Genomic DNA, 20,806 nt, shown 5'->3' with positions numbered 1-20,806 from the left:
CTCTAATAGGGAAAAGTCTGTAGCCTTAAACTATCCTGCTTCTGCCTTATGGATGCAGAGATGAGAACTCGGCCCAGAGGCCACGTGAATGTACCTTCTAACATTGAAGGGAGGGGTCCAAACGGAGGTAGAAATGCCCCACCCCCGCAGGGTTAGTGTTTTCCCAGTCTGAAGCGAAACACCAGCTGAGAGCGCCGTGGGGCCCCTGTTCTGCTACCTCCCCTTTGCTGCAGCGCTTTGAAGGTGAGCTGCAGCCGTGCTTGCAGTAGCTGAAATGCAGCCTGAATCCTGAGAACACGGAGTTTATTGAAAGATCACTGAAGTTTCTGTTATTGAATGTAGCGTGCACTGGGTGGACTGGCAGAAAATCAATCCTGAAATATAGCAGCCTTTACTGCCTCCTCTAAATAGCTCTGTATGATTGTTGTAAGGTGAAATTATTAAAGGTCACAGGAGGTCAAGTGCACAATGTAATATAGCTGAAAATTGCTGCCTTTCTCAAAAGTTGAGAAAATAATACTCTTGTTCCCTCTCCCCGAGGTGTGTCGCTGTTTATTTCACTTTGAAAAATGGCCCCCTGAGACTCTTGAAAGCGGCCATTGATAAAAGAAAGAGGGCGGCTGTTAGAGGGATGCCTCAAGTGCAGGCTGAAACATTCAGATCCTGGGTGCACATCTGGATTCAGATCCTGGGTGCACATCTGGGCTCCCTCATGGAAATGTAATCAGGGAAAAAAACCTCATCTTCAGAAAGAAGGCATTCATTTTAATGGTGCGGTGACGGTGCCACTCACCGCAGGGAGCCGTCTGTGGTACACACACGCTAGGTCAAGGATACAGGCGATGTACAAGTTAGTGGATGTATCAAAACCCCAGGTAGCTGGAGAAGAAGTCCTAATTCACAGCCGTGGCATAATGTTTGAAAAATGCTTTTAACATGTTAAGTGCTATATAAATGTGATTGTCGTTAGTATCACTAATCCCGTTGTCAGCATCTGGCACAGGATAGCCATAGAACAGGGTGGAAGGCGCTCCCTTTTCAATGCCAGGGGAAGGAATAGTTTTAGAACCTAGTGTTGACTGAATTCTTACATAGCAAGCTGCAAAGTGCAGGTGGGGGCTATGTGCTATGTATTTACATGGCAAATCCTGACCATTCCAGTCCAGGCTGGGCACTGCATGACATCGCCTTAAAAAGTGAGACAGGCCAAAGGGTTTTCAGTGGATTTTGGGTTAGGCCTCCTTTTGAGAATCAAATCCTTGCAGGCAGGAGCGAGACAGTCGTGGGAGAAGCTCCCCGTAAACATCTGCACAACTAACTCCTTCTCTTCCTTCAAATCCTTTCTCACAACTCTCCTTGTCCGTGGCTAGGCTGCCGAGACCACTGTCTATCAGGCTGACCAGCACAGGCCCATTGTTTCCCTGCACTCCCCATCTGTCCGTATCCATCTGGTGTCTCTTGTCTTATACTTCAACTGGAAGCTCTTTGGGACAGGGACTGTCTGTGTTCTGTGTCTGTACAGCGCCTAGCGCAGCGGGGTCCTGCTCCATGGCTGGGGCTCCTACGCACTATGGTAATACAAATAATAAATATGCTTCGAAAGCTTTAATTTATGTTCTATTTGTATCTTTCAGCCTTGTCTCGTTTGTTTTACTCATCGCCTGTGCTCCTTACCCTTCTGTTAATTGTCTGGAGGCAAGCCAGCAACACCCATTTTCAAGACTTTCTCTCCAACAATTGAGGTGTAGAAACTTACTTTATCTAAAGGAAATGAAAGCTGAGATTCTCCCATAATCACTTGTCTGCAGGAACTGAGGCTTTAAGTAGAACATCGGATGTTGACGACCGGCAATAAAGTAGCAGAGATTGGCAACATTGGAGACTGAATTTGGACCCAGGCGCCAGGAGAGGATTATGCATCAGTGAGATAGAAACAATAATTTTATCAAGACGTGGGCTTTGCTTCATAAACATATCCTGAGCAGGTTATGGATGTGAACATCATTGGTGCTTTAAATACAGAAAAGCAAAATCTGAAATATGCCACTGCAAAGAAGTGAGAGCAGTCAGCAGAATATTTAGAGTGATGAAGAGGCCGACCATAGCAGGCTGAGCCTGTTCAGTTTGTCAAGGTGCCCTAGTCGTTCCAGTCTCTGCCATTGCAAACTGAAATCCTCCTGCAACAGTACCTGTGAAAGGAAAATCTCCTGAAGTGCTTTCTGCATTTTCATTAATTAGCAGCTAATGCCTCTGAAGAGACAGAGATTTCTAGCAAGAGGGGAACGTTTCAGACAGACTGGCATTGTTTCTGATGGATTTATAGTGCATGTCTGCTAACCCTCCCTCTCTTTGTGGCTGCTCCATTATCCCATGTGGACTGTGCTGAGTGAAATTTGCAAGCATAAACTTGGGGCTAGATGAACAGATCTGGGGAGGAAAAGCTGAACTGTCCCATCTCTGTATCTGAGCAGCACTGTAAATCTCTTAAGGTGTTCAGATCAGATAAAACAACAAGATTCTTTTAAAGTTTGCCATCCCCTTCCGTCTAGCTGTCCCCACCCTGCCCAATGATTCTGTCTGTATATCTATAACCCCTCCCCCCGGTACTCTGCAGAAATCATCCTGTGCAGAGTGACCCTAATGTAAACTGTAAGGCTTGGGCCAATAATTGCATAATGAAGCATTTTGTTGCCCTAAGTTTGTGGCCACTGCTACAGAATCAGTTTGAGGGCATCTATCTAGTCGGTCTTCAGTTTTCTGAAGGCCTTATCACCATGGTGTCAAGCCAGAAGAGGCAGGCATTTCACTTTAGGACAGGATGTTTCATTATGCATGCAATAACTCAGGCCCTTTGCATCTTTCTCCTTTTGACAGTTTACGTCTGCTGCAGGACATTGCGAGAGACAACCAGCTCCATTTCCTAGCCGCCAGCTTTCCCGGAGCATCTGCAAGAGAGGAGCCTCCCGTCTATCTGAAGAGACATTTTCCATCCCCCAAGGATAATGGCAGCCCAGAGCAGCTCCACCCAGCTGGAAATGAGGGACTTCATTCTGCAGTGTGGCCCAGCAACCAGGTTGAACTGAGACCAAGGCTGGCTTCGAAGGTTGCATGAATACATCTGCACAGACACAGACCCAGCTGAAATACGATTTTTTCAGTGCATGATTCTAAAGGGATACCATCAACTTGAACTCTAGTCAGCTTCCAGAAGAGAGTTAAAAGTAATTCCAGGTGTTAATTGGCCCTTATCTTGCTCTGACAATTTTTTGTTGTGGTTTTAAAATCAAATGTTTCCTATTTTTGAAAATATTTTTCTTCCTGTTGTTTTTATGTGAAAGCCCCAAAGGCAAACAACAATGGAAACTGATTGCGCAGGGGAAACAGTGAAAGTGAGTGTGCAGAAAATGCTGTGGAAGGACACAAATTAAACAAATGGGTGAGGGATGGGGGGGAGGGGATATTTCTAAGGTCTCTTAGTTACAGTAACCGTATTGGAACAACAACAAAACAGAAATGTGATTTTAAAATTACAGTCTCCTTAGCTGAGCTGAGTATTTCAAAGTTTCTCAGTCTTCGGGCTTCAGGACATAGGAGGATTACTGCCTGCAATCAGGAGGAAATTTCCTCCTCCTGTTAAAGCATTTCACAGTTAGGTGCATTATGCCTCTAGTGCATCCATCACTTCATGGGTTGTCACTGGAGACAGGATACTAGACTAGCTGGACCCGGGTCTGCATTGGCATGGCAGTTTTCAAAGGAGCAGTCCTGGAGCACATGCATTTGCCATGGGCAAATATGGCTGTTGCACAACGACAGGTGGGGAAAGTAATTCTGTGAGCTTGACTTTTGATTCCTTTGATGAGATCAGATTCATCAGGGACTGGGGCCTATGAGTTTTACCAGGCCGTCCACTTCAAAGTAATCTGTACAACTGGAGTCTGTGTAGTGGTCATCTATAGCTTGTATGCCAGCCCCCATTGCACCCCTGAAGCGTTAGCAAATGGGTAGCTGGAAATCCTGAAGCTTCATTTTCTTTTGTGAAAATGGATGTTTGGAAGGGGTGGAGATCTTGGTATTTGTGTAGACAGATGCTGCTATACCTCGTGGAGGAGCTAGTGTTCCAAAACTCTCTCTCTGCTATGTACACGCACACACACACACACACACACACACACATGGAGACATACAGTCTCTCTCTCTCACACACACACAGAGTGAAAAAAGAAAAGGAGGACTTGTGGCACCTTAGAGACTAACCAATTTATTTGAGCATGAGCTTTCGTGAGCTACAGCTCACTTCATCGGATGCATTCAGTGGAAAATACAGTAAGGAGATTTATATACACACAGAACATGAAAAAATGGGTGTTATACACACTGTAAGGAGAGTGATCACTTAAGATGAGCTATTAAGGCATTAGAAGTGGATCTGGCAGATTCAGCCCACTCTCCAGAAGATATTTGTGTATCATTCAGCTGCTCAAAAACAGGCACCCTCTGCTTACTGGAGCTGCCAAGGTCTAAAAGAGCAGGGAGCAACCCGGGACCGGAAAGAGGTGCATGGGCAGAGCTGCCAGGTTGCCTGGAGGTCAGGGGGCTGGTGCATCGACAGGACTGGGGGTGGGACAAGCTTGCACAGGGCCTGCCTGAGTGGTGTCTGGGTGCGAGCCACACTTTGCTCACAAGTATTGGTACGCTGTGGGGTAGGCCATCCACCTGCTCCTGGAAGCTGTTCACATAATGGCACCCTTCCATTCAGGTCAAACGAGGGAACAATTAAATGCTCCTTTGTTTAGGGATAGATGAAACAATGGAAAAACTCCACCCAAGGACTAGACCACGTGCAAGCCTGGGCACTGGCTGGGACAAACAGTCCAAGGGGTTTCCCAGGGATCTGATATCAAATGCTGGGGTGAGGGGTTGATTTGTTTGCAGCTATGTATGTGTGTGCGAGAGAGAGCACGCGGGAGCGCAGATGCACAGAGAAGGCAACAGAAAAGCCAAAGAAAGAGTCAAGAAAACTGGCAACTTTGCCATGAAAGAAAGCAAAGAGAGTGAGCTTTGGGGCAGAGTGGTGGCTGGAAAAAGTCTGGAAGCTCGAGCAGAGACACTGTCTCCTGTTGTTTGATTCCTACTGTGCTCAAGGAAAGAGCACTCTGTGTACATTCCTTGTAAGCAGACAGGATTGCATCAAAGAAAGTCCAGACCCTATCACAAAACTTTCCTCCTCATGGAAACAATCCACAAGATCCTCAAAACTGGCTAACTGCTCGGGTCAAAAGAGAGAACAGTATTAAGAGTCTTGCAACTTCTTGGAAGTTCTTTTAAAACCTGACTCTGGCATGTTGCACGCCCAGGAAACTTCATAAAATCTCAGTGGTGCTAAGTTTTCTCCCCAGGCATAAATTCAGATGCCAGGGGATAATATAGGCCTTGGCCCAGCTGGCGACATCTAGAGGCAGAGATCAACCCCTAAATGCACATCTAATAAAAATAGATCAATATCTTAGATTTACATCCTCAGAGGGCAGCCCTGCCTGAGCCTGATGACCTCTCTGGAGCTTCCCTCTGTCCTTTATGCTAGATCGATTGCATGTCTCCTGGAAATAGGCGAACTATTAGAAGAAATTGAACATGGAGGTAACACAGGACACTAATCTCAGATTTAAGGCCGCAAGTGAAGTTGTGGTGATTCATTCACAATCAGCCATGAGCTATAAATCTAAAAATGGCCCCATTTGTGGCAAATAGCTTATTGGTAGAGCATATTTATTTTGAACCTATTACTCTGTTGTATAAAGGAACCAAGCTGCTAAGATAAACAAAAATCATTAAAAAATCCTTCCCTCTAATAAAACTAAAAGTATTTGGAAAGTTTAATTTAATTTTTGTCCGTCGCATCTTTTTGTTAATTGCATTAAACTCAATTTGGGGCAATGAAAACAGCTTGATCTGTTTCATTTTCTCTTTTTTTGTAAATTTCACTTTCTGAGTTAGCCTGATGCTGTCCTTGTGTTCATATATCTGCAAAGGCCCAAACAGCAAATGCGATGTCTGTCAAAGACGCAACATGTGGGACACCCACAAAATTACACACAAAGGAAGCGTAAAAGGCTGTGGGTTCGTTTCCTTTATTGTGATTAACTCTTCCTGTGAACTCAGTCTTATGAATCTGTATTACTGATGTAAATAATTTTCAGTGATAAAGGTAATGGGACCCTACATTTTGTGGAACATAGGTAACTTTGGGACTGGAATGAGGGACTGTTTTAAGGACCACAGCTACAGCTGGTTGAATGATTCATTGAGGAGCTACCACTTGTTTTCCGTCTGTGAATCACTGCCAAACCAGTGTGTTCAGTGAAAAATCTGGATGAACAATTTTCAATCTATGGGTGGGTACTTGACTTATTTTCCTGTCTGTGGTGTGCGATTAGCCACCAGAAGTCATGGGGTCCTGTATCTGCTTCCTGATTGGATGATAAATATTTTAAACAGGAGAATAATTAATGATAACTAGCAGTGGATGAATGGAGAACAATGAAAAGCAAAGAAAGAAGAATTAAGTTCTTCAGCTGCAAGTATTCCAGGAAATGCATTCATGTTCATAACGAAGAGCACGACGTCCAGTCGACAGGCTGGTTGGCGAGACAGCCCAGCACTGCTTCGCAACTACACGAGCACCCAGCTCCGCCCAAGTCTGCTCTGCGTCTACAGACATGACATCCTCACAGGGCATGCTCAGATGCTCAAGACAGCTGCGTTAGCATGGTCAGTCCCTCACAAACATGGCCTCGTGTCATGGCTACAGTCAGTCGCTCATGATTTTGGAGGCGCCCAATGCATGATTGTTGAATGCTTGGGTTGGCAATATTGTGACTGGGTCACTGGCCTGGCAGCCAGGAGTCTGCCTGCCATTCCCAGCTCATATACCAACAGACCCTGAAATACGCACGAGAAGCGTTGTTATCTCCGCTGCAGGCAGAGCACTGAGCTAAGGAGAACACATTTCATGCATGTTACTGCTGGAACCCTTAGTTTTGTCGACTTCATTTACATTTCCAATGAATGGGAATACAGTTTGTTTGAAAACATTTCCCTTTGCTAGTTAAGCTGTAAAAAGTCCCCATCAATCCTTTATCCAGACATTTTTTGTTTAAATTTCCATTTAGCTTCATGCCTGGAAATCATGGTGATTCTTCTGCCGAAGACGAGCTGCGTGCTTATCATTATCAACAGCACTAATGGATTCCCTATCGCACTTGTCATCTCTGGGAACTAGTTCGCTATCTGATCAGACCATTCCCGTCCATGCATACGTTGTCTTTATCTCTGGGGCTCTGTGACGGGGTGTACCAGCCCCACACTGGTACAGCTGGGGTTAACCCTTCTCTCTTGGCTGTGGAGGCCAAGCCCTCCACCCCCAGCTCTGCTGGGCGTGCTCCAGCTGGAGCCAGGATATAAAAGGCAGCGGAGCAGCTCAGTCTGGGCTGACCGCTGGTGGGGAAGGAGGTGTGTCGATAGCTCCTGGGAGAGGACTGCCTGCACGCTACGGTGCAGAGGCCAGCCAGATGGAGACGGACCCCGACACACCGACTCAGGATGTTGCAGAGAGTGGAGAGACTGGAGAATCACAGAGATGGAGAACCCCAGAGTCTCGGTTTGGAAGTGACCCAGGGAGGCTTTGCGGGAAAACGGTTACAGAACCGGCTCAACACGTTTTGGTAGGAGCCCTGCCAAGCTGGTGGCTGGTAACCCCACTGCTGACAGGGCCCTGGATTGGGACCCGGTGGAGAGGGCAGGCCCGGGTCTCCCCATCCTGGCCACCACCCACCCTGGGATGGTGGCCCTGCTCATCAATATTATGGACTTTGGCCACTAGACTGCACTGTCCTGAGAGCAAGGGCTGGGCTACAGACTAAGGCCAGTAGACCATGCAGGCCCAAGACAAGGGGCAGCCCTATGGACTCAACTGTGAGGCTGTAACACACCTCTTCCCCACCCCCAAGGGGTAATGGGGCGTAGGGAGAACAATTCTTCTTCCAAAGGGAGCAATCTTTTCATCTCTCTTCCCTGTCCATAGCCTCTTGTATTTGTCACCTGCCTTTCTGCTAACTGGATGGGTGCCTGACTCTCTCATTTGCAGCAGGTAAGATTATAAACGTTTTCATCTCTAATTCATGACAAATCAAATTTTCATTACACCAAAAATCAAAATTTTATAAGAAATAAATATTAATCCTCAAAGAGGTGCTGAGTCCAATAAATCACTTGTGCAAAACACTCCTGCAGCGCATTTGCCTTTCAGACGTTCACCCTAATTTCTCTTGCCATGTTGGTTAATTCGGAAGATGTTTACATTTACACCACCCCATGCCATGCTAGCAGCCACTTGCCTTGTGATCCGGTTCCCGGGGGGCAGGGCGTGCCTACATCATACATACGACCATCACGTCTGCGGCTAACAGGGACCCTTACTGCCAGCTCCAGCAGGGAGGCTGAATGGCAGAATCTCGATGTTATCACCAGTCTTACGAAGAACCGTTTGTAAGAACTGTTCTTCTTGATGGAAAAATAATAAATCACAGGCTGAAGGTGAAGCTGACAAAGAACAAGTTTCAGAGTAACAGCCGTGTTAGTCTGTATTCGCAAAAAGAAAAGGAGGACTTGTGGCACCTTAGAGACTAACCAATTTATTTGAGCATGAGCTTTCGTGAGCTACAGCTCACTTCATCGGATGCATACTGTGGAAATTGCAGAAGACATTATATACACAGACACCATGAAACAATACCTCCTCCCACCCCACTCTCCTGCTGGTAATAGCTTATCTAAAGTGATCATCAAGAAAACAAAGAACAAGTTGAGATCCCTTCCCATTCCAATGCCTCCCGTGCCCTGGAAGTCACTCTGCAGAGGTCTGGAGGGCAGGAAGACAGCAATGCCGTGCACCAGGCTGCAGCTCCGGTGCCGGACCTGCCGCAGTCGTGAGCTGTTCAACTTCATGACCTTGTCCATCTTGTGGACGCCTCAGTCTCATTAGTTTGTAAAATAGGCGTCTCCTGCAGTAGAACGGGATGGAGAGCGAACTAACGGCTTGCAATAGAGGGTGGGGGAGGGGGCACATGGTGTGGGTACGAGAAACTTGTGCAGATGGTGCCCATGCTTATCTAGCAAAACAGCAGGACGTCACGTGTGTATCGGAGCTGTTATAAGAGCTATCTGTGGTGCTGTCAGTGCTTTGCCCTGTTTGGCGGGTGGGGTAGGGTGGGGAATAAATGAATAGTGATAGCACCTGCTCTCGTGCTCTATTTAGGCCTCGCTTCAGCAAATCATTCATGCCTGGGCTTACCATTAAGCACATGCTAAAGTCTGTCCCCGTCCAGGCTGCCCCCCATCCCCTAATGGAATTAGGGAGAGGAAGTGGCAAACCAGAGTCTGCAGCTGAAACTGCCGGGGGAATGTGGGCATGCGACTGATCTCCCCGTGATCTCAGATCGGAGAGAAAGCGCAGCGTGCCGCTCGCCCTCCACAGGGCCAGGACCTTGGGAGGGCCTGGAGATGCGGCCCAGGCCGCGGAACCTTAGCCCACGCGTACGCACTTGGCTGCATCGGGGCCTGGGCCCGCCAAGCTATTTTGTTTCCTTCTGCTGAAAACAAGGAGCTAGAGGCTGCAGCTGGCTCCCCAGGGACCACTAGGAATTTCCCCGCTGACCGTACTTAGAGAGCCGCTGTTCTGCACCAATACCTGGCTCAGACGCACATGGGTCATGAGTATCTACAGGTGGCCAACTTCACAAGGAAGTTCCTGGACGAGGCTGGTCTTAGGGTGGTTAAAATCTCAGCTCGTCATAACTAAGATCACAAGAAGGCTTCTCAAAGTTTAGTGGTCAGCTGACCATGTAGCGGCATTCAGCTTCTTTGTAGTTCCCCTATTTGTTTTGCCTCTGAACAGCATCCCTGTTAGGAATTATACATGCCAATAAATGTTTAATTCTGTAAAAAGAGACAAGCTCAGTTTCTCTTTCTAATTGAGGCCACATACATTTGAGCTGCACGCCTGCATGGATCTCACCCACGTATTTTCTTGATTAATTTTCAATTAATGGACTTAGAGCCTTTCTGCATGAGCAGTTGAAGATTTTTTTTCACTCAGCATGAAAAAAGGATCGAATTAGCATCTGCTAAAGCCCTGGTCTCTAATTTGAATGGAATCCATGGGCAAGGAGTTCCATATAGGTAGGAAACTCCATCGAGTGAAAATAACTAGCTAAAACCAGAAGATAAACTCAGCCCTGGGCACAAGTCCCACTTAAGCTCTAAGAAAGAGGAAGATTTCAGTGGTGGGGACACAAAGGTTTTCATGACTGCCATGTTTAGTTACTGTGAATATGAAAATATACTTGGAAGTTTCAGAGTAGCAGCCGTGTTAGTCTGTATCCGCAAAAAGAAAAGGAGGACTTGTGGCACCTTAGAGACTAACTCTCCAACTCCATGCCTTAAACATCAAACCTGCCTTCCCATTAGGTTCTGAGGTGAGGAGAAAGGAGCTCTTCTAAATAATAAAAAGAAAAGGAGTACTTGTGGCACCTTAGAGACTAACCAATTTATTTGAGCATAAGCTTTCGTGAGCTACAGCTCACTTCATCCTTAGAGACTAACCAATTTATTTGAGCATAAGCTTTCGTGGGCTACAGCTCACTTATACTTGGAAGTAATTTTCATAGAATTAGTTGAAGAAGAAAACACCCCTGGGGAATTGCTCGAAGTACAGTTAGTTATTGATGAAGCAGAACTTGTGACTTAGTCCTTGGGCCAGAGAGAGGGAGGGAAAGAGAAGGGCTCTGTCATCCAGTGATGGGGGAGCCCCATGCCAGAATGTCCCATAGCTCAGTGGCTAGATCACTCCCCTGCAAGGTGGGAGATCCCTGTTCAAATCCTTTCTCTCATCCTGGTTGAGAGGGAGTCAACTGAACCCAGGGCTGCCAAGCCGGGGCCTGAACTGCTGGGATAAGTTATAAGGTGGGCGCCTTCTCCAGCAGCTTCCTGCTAATGTGTTTCACTCTACGGAGGGTTCTTGGCTTCAGAATCACCAGCAGAGTCTGTGTCAGGGGGTGGGACTTAGCACACGACCCTCTGGTCGGCATCTCCCACTGGCTGGCTTAGGTGGCTCTGTGCTGAGCCTGCCAGCTTTAATGAACCGTAGTCCAAGACTCCTGCCTCTCCCCATTCATTGTACAGGAGCCTAGGTGCCTAAGTCAGCCTTTGGGAATCGCAGTGATCTGCCAGGTGCCTGCCATCCCGCCCTCTGGCCTTCCCAAAAAGCAAGTCCGAAAGGCAGTGGGTGTAGTGGATGGGAGTCAGCGTTTCTTTCCTGGCTTTGTTACTAACCTGCTGTGTGACCTTGGGCACTAAGCTGCAATGGGAGTTAGGCACCTAAATACCTTTGAGGATCTGGGCCTAACTCCTAAGTCACTTGCTCTCTCTATGGCTCTGAGTCTCCTCGCACTCTTTGGCTTTTGTGTTTAAGCTACAAGCTTTCTGGGGCAGCAACTGTCTCTTGTTACGTTCTGTACAACGGGAACCGCACCTGGGTTGGAACCTCTACATGCTACTGCAAGGAAAATACTAATAAAGTTTGTGAATTTGGCTGAATTAAGTTTGCTTCATATTCAAAAGAACATTTGCAGAAAAAAGTTTCACAATTCACTAAGTTATAAAGACAATAGAGATAAATATTAAGCTATGGGTTTGAAACCAAAAATAGTTACTTTTCTGTTCAACTGGAATTTGAAACTATACATACATGCCTCAAAATCTCTTATTTTAGTTGACAATGGCAGTGTTTTTCATACCCTGAGCAATGATACAGTATTTATATGCACCTAGAGCTTCCATATTCCTCCCTAGAGGCATTTGCTTTTCAGTGGTGGGTTAAGAAAAAAGATCACCCTACCCAGTGCACACATGTAACTTGTGAGTATGGGTTGATAACTTGTAAAGAGGCTAGTTTGGAATCCCTTTTTGGATAAAAGGCCTGTTAGAAATAATAAATCATTGCCCAAAGCTGTTTTGCTTATGAAAGTCTCCAGGTTGTGTATTTTTAAACATTTCTATCCAACCATTTAAAAAATCCTAATTTTTAAACAAATGTGTTTTTAAGAAGAAAAGAGTGCCCAAGGCTAACAAGCTTGCTTCTTTTGCTGCATCCTGGTAGCCAGCCACACCTGGAATAAGACACAGTTTCTGTTTAGAGAAGGGAATCGATGCACCGTATGCATTTGGATGTTGTTTGTAAGCCTCTAAATTTAGTTCACACAACAGCTGGAGCTGCACAAACTTTGCTGAGGTTATCAGGCCCTGCAGACGTTGCCTGGTGGAAATGTATTTTATATAGATTTGTAGCCTAGCCTTGCTTCAGTGTCAACATATAAATAATATCAACGCTGCAGCAGCATGGCAGGAAATGTTTCTCCTCCATTATTGACCTAAAACAAATGTTCATTGAGATGGCTTGAGTGCTTCCATCCATAATGCCTGCTACGAGCACTGCATGACCCCTTCTGTTGTGGCATCTCCATTAGCTGAAGAGAAGCACTTCAGCAGAAAGACGTACTACAGAGCCCTGATCACCCTTCCTGACCCCGGTGCCTCAGCTGCAGGGGTTTAATAGCCCTGTGCACCCTTTATAGGCTACCAGTGCCTCAGCTGCAGGCCCTTAATAGCCCGGCTCATCTTAACTGGCCTCCAGGACCTGTCACTCAGCCGCGGATGTTTAGGCTAGTGGCAGCTTGAGCTGTGCTCTGCTTGGCCTCCACTAGCAAAGTGAAAGGGTTCAGGGATCGTGGGATTTGTATCCGCTGGTCCTTTCCAGAAGGATCAGAGAGACAAAGAGCAATAGTTTTTCTTAAGCATTTTGGTCTAATTCTATTTACCCTCCAAAATGACGTTTTTAGCTATTTATTCTACGGATTAGTTCTTATCCTGTGCCCCATCACTCGGCATCTGAACAAATCCCAGGAGGGCTGTAAGCGATGTGACGAGAGCCGGTCGTCAATGGCTCTTTCCTTCTCTCTCTCCTCTCACTAGAGGAAAAATTACACGTAGACTAAAAAACCCCCTGTTTTTAGGCATGATGTGCTCTGTGCTTTTATTAGCAACGGCAGGTGGGAGGCGCAGACTGTGGTGCGTGGCTTCTGCTGGAGTTCATCCCACCACCTCAGTCCAGCCCTTGGGAAAACTCTGTCTCTGGCATAAGCAAGTTGGCAGCTCCATTTGCCGGAGGGATGGAGTTACTGACTGTGGTCCTCCTACCGGAACGTTAGGTGCCCGCTGAAGTGTCCTGGGCCCAGGTCAGCCGGAGCCTTGAAGATAAGGCCTGAGACCGTGAACCTGACATGATAATTGATGGGGTACAGAGCAGATAGAGGCAGCCTGGGCAGCAGTACTGCCTGGACAGTGACCACAACAAGCCTGGAGTTGTCTAACCCAGTGTCAGTATATGAGGCATGGACTCAGGAGATTAGCTTGTGTCCACTGAGCTGGTGGGGTCTCATTCCTGGCCTTATTGACACACAGGTGCCCATATTATGAACCCACCACCCCCCGCAGGCAGTCCACTTGTCAATCTCGGCAGGCGAGAGAGGGAAAGAGAATGCACTGCTTGGAGGTGCCAGAGGAGCTCCATCTGATTCAGGGGCCTGCCCTGCTTGCCCAGTGGCTGCTCCAGGGACAGAGGCCAATCTGCAGCCAGGTCTGTCCTCTGCCTTCCACTGCCACCAAACTCTGACCTACCAAGGATTTGATCTGCCTTGGCTCTGTCACACAAACTCATCTCCGAGAGGCGCCGCTTTTAAATCCCATGAGATTATTGTTATTATTATTTTATCCTTTTCATTTCATTGCAGTTGAACCCCCTAAAAGTATCGTGTTGCTTTGTGTTGTTGAATGCTTTATTTCTACAGCCTGCTAGCTATAATTATAAACAATATATCAAATGAGTTCCTTTAGTTTAGTGGTGGGCAACCTTAGGGTGACCAGAGAGCAAGTGTGAAAAATCGGGACGGGGGTGGGGGGTAATAGGAGCCTATATAAGAAAAAGATCCAAAAATCGGGACTGTCCCTATAAAATTGGGACATCTGGTCACCCTAGGCAACCTGTATGCGGCCGGTCAGGGTAATCCACTGGCGGGCCAGGAGACAGTGTTTACATTGACCGTCCGCAGGCACAGCTGCCCGCAGCTCCCAGTGGCCACGGTTCATCATTCCTGGCCAATGGGAGCTGCGGGAAACCTCATTCCTTTGGTCGCACTCCCTGAGGGTGAAGGTCACCCTTGGCAGAGGGGCCAGCAGAAGTCCTAGGCTCCAGGTGAGCCTCAGACAAGGGTTTAGTGGGAGTTACGTGGTGCATAATAAAGCGGTTCAACAATTTTGTCTAATTCTTTTTTTTTTTTAAACTTCTTTACTAAAGGAAATTGTTACCAAAAAAAATCAGTTTTGTAAAAAAAAAAATTGGGTTTTCAGTGAAAATTCAAAAAATGTCAACAATTTTTTTTAGACAAATGAAAATCTTCAGTTTTCATCAACCATTTGTGTGTGTGTGTGTGTGAAATAAATCTTCTCCTGACCAGCTCTAGGGCGCTGGCCTTCTGAGAAGGGGCTAAGTGGGGGTTAGTGGTTCCAGGGTCTGGTGTTGCACTTTGCCCGGGGGCGAATTTCACCGTGAGGAAAGCAGGAGGAGGGGGAGCATGTGTCCATCTGAAAAACTGGGAATTGTACTTTTAAGAGCTGGATTTTATGACACAAAGAAATAATGCACACGTGTGTATGAGCGGAGAGAGAGAGAGACAGAGACGCGGCACAGACGTGTAGAAATGCCATAATAATAACAAGAATGAATATTACATCCGATGAAGTGAGCTGTAGCCCACGAAAGCTTATGCTCAAATAAATTTATTAGTCTCTAAGGTGCCACAAGTACTCCTGTTCTTTTTAAAAGAATGAATAAAGTTGACCTGATGTTTTGGGGAAAGCTCCCTGATATCCGCATTAGTTAATTAAAATGCACTAAGGGAAAATCTATAGAGAGGGAATTAATCTAATCTGCAATGCGAGATCCTGATCCCAGCAGCGCTGCTGGTTCCATAACGTCAATAGCATGAGTTTGAGATGGGGCTGCTACCAACTGAAATGCTGCCTCTGAAATATTTCAGTCTTGTCTCCATAATAGCTTCTGTCACTGCTGCTGACAGGCCGAGCATTAAGTCTTTGGCACAATTGTAAGAATTATTAACATACTCGGTTTTTATATTATTTGACAGCTGTCGTCTCCCTCAGCATTTATAATGACTGACTTACAGCTGCCCCTCTCTCCCTGACCTGGGACTCCATCCTGTGATGGCTCTGGGCCCTGTGGAAATGGGTCTGGTGTTCTGGCAGGGACTGGTTTCTGCTGATGGCAGACTTGGGATCCAGTGAGCACTTAATCTTCTGTTGCATTGGCTAAGTCCTGCCCCTGTGGCCTGCTAATTTCGGAGACGAAAAGAAAAACTAACTTATTTCTGGTGAAAAGTGACACTGAGCTTTGAGTAGGGTTAGAGCAAAACAGGATGAAGCCTCTTGTCCCAGTGCCTTCACAGGGCTCTGTGGGTGAATGGAAACTGTGGACAGCGGGTTGCAGGGCTCTGTTGCGGGTTCTGTGCCTTCCTCGCCCTGCTCAGCTCTGCCACAGCACTGCCAACGTCCTCTACCCATGCGCCTTTGTTTCCGAGGCCTGTGCTGTGCCAGTGCCTTTCCTCTGCCGGCTCCGGACCTGCAGCAGCCCTGCCCACTCCAGGGCCTCCCTTGCGCAGGGCCTGACCACGAGGCCAAATCAAGGAGTGGGTTTCTAGTACGGAAAAGTGTCCACCAGACCCCAGCCATCTGGGTGTTTATCTGGCCCCCGTTGCCACAGGACTGCAGCACGTCACAACTAGCCCTGGCTTTATCGGGGGGGGGGCGGGTGGCAGCGGGTAGGAGAGTAGCACCAAACTTCAGCAAACCTCCTGTCCCTTCCACCCTTTGAGAGCACGGAAAACTTGGCTGCACGGGACATACCTCAGGAGAGTGTGACAGATTCAGGAACTGAATCCTGAGTGCCTGAGTCCACATCCAAGGCCTTAGGCACAGGCCCATCCATCCCCTCACTTCTCTTCCAACTCCCACCAGCCTCTGCTCTTCTCATTCATATACTTGTGTATTCCCCTCAGGGAGTAAATGAAGCAATTCAGTTCATGGACCATTGTGGAAGAAACCTATTGAAATAAACCTTGAAGGGTGAGGGCTTGGCTGAACCCACCGAACGGAATCTGAAAGGCAATTAACGAATCGCCTGGTTGAAAGATCGGGACTCCTTGCAAAAGTGAAGAACGAACCCAAGCTACTCCAGCGCTCCCCCGGTCATTCTGCCTGGCAGGGCAGCACCCCAGCCCCAAGGCCAGCTCTGGGCATTTGGTCTTTAGTAGATAAGAACAGACGGAATCCCCTAGCCATGCACACGCATTCAGCGCTGACTTGAAATGCCAGGCTATGCTGGTCTGCCAAGCAGCAGGTACCTAATCCACTTTTATCTAGTTACTGTGACAGTTGCCCTGTTAAATGGAATGGACTATTGATTTTTGTCTCACTTCCAGCCGAAGTATTTTCCATCACAGCTCTGAGTAGAAGGGAAGAAAAGCACTTCTTATTAACTACAGTGCCACTCAGGGAGCGGAGGGGCAGGCAGAGAGCTTGGTGGGAAATAGAGGAGCCCGGGAGAAGGGGCTGAGAGCAGAAGAAGGGACGGGAGGTTAAGGGCTAGATTCCGACTGTGCTCATGTGTCAGGGGGTTAGAGTTCTCCTTACACTGCTTCCGGGGTCTTGGGTCAGCACTGTGGGCTGAATGGATGCCTAGTCTTTGTGCTGCCTTCCTCACAGGAGTGAATTTCACCTACCTCACCATCCCATGAGACCTGACCTGAGCTGGCCATTGTTATGGCCCATGCAGCCCAGGGACCATACTGTCCTTTGGGACACTTCTCTCAGGGAAGAAAGTTAGCACAGATGAAGAGGGAGGCCAGGCAGCTTCAGCAGGGTGGCTAAAGGGAAAAAAAATAACCATCTGCATTTTCTCCACATATTTTTTGCAGTGTGGTAAGGGGAAGAAAAACCCTGTGTCTGCAGAGCAAACGAGTCTGTTGTGATGAAGGTCGTCTGTAAAATGTTAAGATGCAGATAATACAGGAAGACCAAATGCCTGGCTGTATTGACAAGGTGATTTTTGTAAATGCTGTTCAAAATAATTTAAACAATTAATTTTGGCATCTACCGGGCACTTCTGCTATCTATCGGAGCAGAAACGAGTATGTGTTCTTCATTATCTGCCACACAGTTCCTTATTCTTAATCTTCCCTCCTATTCCCTCTAAACCAGGATTTCTTCCCCTGGGCAAAACAAGGCATATGTTAATTGAAATTGCAGCACAGCTGAAAAAAATTGGATTTCAGGTTTGTACTTGGCCCCGTTTTTTGTGTCTGGAACACGACGCTCAACTGTTTACAGGCAGAACACCACCAAGGGACGCAAAGGCTATTAAAGAATAAAGCTGAACAAATCGCGGGCATGTGCCACACAAACAGAGATGAAAAATGAAACTGGATTATTCTCACCCCCCCGTAATTGAAGTAATTCAGCACTTTATCCATGAACAAAAGGAGAGAGGCCAAGTCGTTTGCATGGTTCCAGCTGCATTTCAATGAGGGGCAGCCCAGGAACACAGGGAGATAGTTTGCTTTATCGTGTGTATTCTTCTCAAAACCCATTTGATTTCCAGTTTCAATCAGTTCTGCCCTGTCTCGCTCTGCGGCTGGCTAGCCATTCTCCGTGCCCAGGGGACACCTCCCTGCAATCACTTGGCTTTGGGAGTCGATGCCATGTTGCAGAATCTCTTTTTGTTTTTCATTTCCAGTTGTTCATGTTTTATTGCTCCATATTAATTAGGCAAGCTATATCTCGCCTGCTTTGGTGGCAGGCAAAGACCTTCTGCAGCCGATACCTAAAGACTAATGGCAGGGGATTTTATTGCAGGAATTGCAATCACTCCCTGGGTATCTTTCTGGTAGGGAGACAATAATTCAGACGCAGGAGACCCTCCAAAGGCTCAGTAGTTTGCTTTGGCCTAATGCTTAACTAAATGTCTCTGAACTCTTTGGCTTGCAAACACAGGGAGCTCATGCAGGAATAGGCTTCTGTACGAGATACTGAGTACCTCCTGGGCAGATAGGGGATATGGCGTGAAAAGCGCCTAGCAGTGCGTCTGTCCTAGGAGAAAGCCAGGGAGTGCTAGCATGTCTGGCTATTGTGTATTGAGAACAGGATGAGAATCCAGAATCTCGCAAGTCCTCATATTCACTCTGCCACTGATGCATGGTGTGGCCTTCGACAAGTCACCTCACCTATGTGCACCTTGCCTTTCCATTAGTAAACACTACCTACCTTCCAGGGCTATTGTCATGGGCAGTTAGTGTCGGTACAATGTTTTGGCAATGTAAAGTGCTATGCTGTTTGGGTACCAGGTAATGTAATGAACTTAGTCTGTGTGCAGTACTGCCCTCTGCTGGGTAAAATCAGAACTGCTAAGTTGAGTGTCATAGGCCCTAACACTCAAGCAGCTTAGGGAGATTCTCCTTCATCTCAAATGACAAGGCCCTGTGCTTTTGGAGTGGAAGAGTGTGAGTGCTATCCCCATTGCTGCTGGGAAGTTCTACCTGGTGAGGAGATGCAATGGGGAAGTGGTTAGTGTATTTGATACAGCATTATGTATTTATTACCTCTCATCTGGAGAGACCTGCCCTTCGCTAGCACAGCACCCCTCTTTGGTGTGTGCTTCAAACTCAGCGCTGGGCGTCTCTGGGAGGCTCCTAACAATATCAGCAGCATCTATCCAGGGTGTTATCTAACTGGAGTGAGAAGGTGCAAGCTCTTAAATGCCTTAATGAGCCACAAATAATCAAGATGAAAGAGCAGCTGTTCTAATTTAATCTGTCGGCGCCTTTGTCACAAGCCGTGTGCCTACTGCAAAGGTCCTGTTTTGCCTTAACTGATCATTTCAATATTTACTTTACAGCTCCTCCTTGTCTTGTTTAATGGCTTCTGCTATTGGAGGAATCAGGGCTGTGCTAATGATCACAACTAAAAGAGATTTTAAAAGTGTCCCACTTTACAGCTTTCGGCAGTTTTTTCGTCTGTGTTTAATATCAGACGTGATGCTCAGAGTGGCTCATGCAAAGAAATCAGAGTTCCACTCCCTGGTCCCTGCCTGCCCTGGCTGCACAAGGAGACAAGAGAAAGCCAACACCAGAAATGAGCCTGAATGGAGGGAGGTGAGTCTCTGGCTGCCAGTGCTCCTTACAAACAATTCTAGCAACTGGGCAATGTGTGCGACCTTTCAAACACACTGGGAACCAAATTCTAACCTGTGTCATTCCTAGAGACCTGTCGTTGGTGGAATCTGCCTGGAGCACCTGGAAGCTGCACTCCTTGCACATTGTGTGCAACTATGAAATGCCAACTCCCAGGACAAGTTCTCAGGGTCCTTGGTGAAGCAACATACGCAGGATTCCCTGCAGCGTCCTCATGATCTACAAGCCCCTGGCCAAGAACCTATCGCTTGGGGAATTTAAAACTAGATTGGACCAAAAGTCCATAGGGTATAGAACAGGGAGAATCCGCTTTGGTCTCAGGAGATAGACTGGATGGGAACCCAGTTGGTTGTTAGGCCTATCTGACTACCTAGGTGGGAAAGGCCAAAGGATCTCACCTCTATGCCTCTCCCATTTCAGGGCTGCCACGGTTTCCAGAGTCTAGTAGTGCTACTACACAGAGGTTACTCAGTGCCAAACTAAGGAGCAGGTCTGGGAAGCAAGTAAACACCACCCAGCTATGGGGCTCTGTCCCTAACTCAGCCCTGGTGTGTCTCTGTTGAGGTCAGTGGAGTTATTCCAGGGTGACTTCTGAATCTAGCAGTTCCACTGAATCAAGCAGTTAGCGCATACCGGAGTCACGACTCCTGGGTTCTATTCCTGGTTGTGCCGCTGGCAAATCCTATCCCTCTTTGCACCTCAGTTTCCACAGCTGGAGGGTGTGGACAATGACACCCCTACCTCGTGGAGGAGTCCTTGGATGTGTCTAGCTCCTCTCACCGCAGGACAGTGATGAGGAAAATGGAATACCCGAAGCATGAGCAACATCTGACGCCAGCCATCCCTGACTAAGGCGCAAAGCCCGCCTCGCTTCAGCAGCGCTCTGATTCCTCCCTCAAACAGACCGCCTGCCATTTTGCTACTTGCACGGCCTGACCTGCCTACTGAATTGTCCGTGGCCGTTCATGTCACCCACGCTGGCTGGCTGCAGTGTAGCTCTGAAAGGTCCATGTTTCATTCTCCATAGATGGCAGCATTCGACAGCTTTGCAGACAGCTGCAGCTGGAGACGCATCACTCCTTATAAATTAAGCTTGAGCCCTGCTGTGTGGATGCACATAACAACTGGGCAGCAAAATGGAGATGAAGACAGGATGACAGGTTCCAGGCAGCTGGAGTAGCTTAGAGGGTCTGATAGAAGGGTGAGGCCGCGAGAAAAATAATTCAGATGTAATCATTTTTTGCGCCAGAGATGCTGTAAATATCCCCTTGTGTTGTGGGGCGAAGGAACTCGAATCCCCTTATCTTTGCCATCTCCTCAGTGTCAGCATCCGAGCCGCCTGCCTCTGAAAATGGTTATTCTTTGGCAAA

The sequence above is a fragment of the Chelonia mydas genome, chromosome 19, assembly GCF_015237465.2.
Source record: "Chelonia mydas isolate rCheMyd1 chromosome 19, rCheMyd1.pri.v2, whole genome shotgun sequence".
Lineage (NCBI taxonomy): Eukaryota > Metazoa > Chordata > Testudines > Cheloniidae > Chelonia > Chelonia mydas.
The sequence above is the reverse complement of the archived record's forward strand: the minus strand, read 5'-3'. Positions refer to the sequence as shown.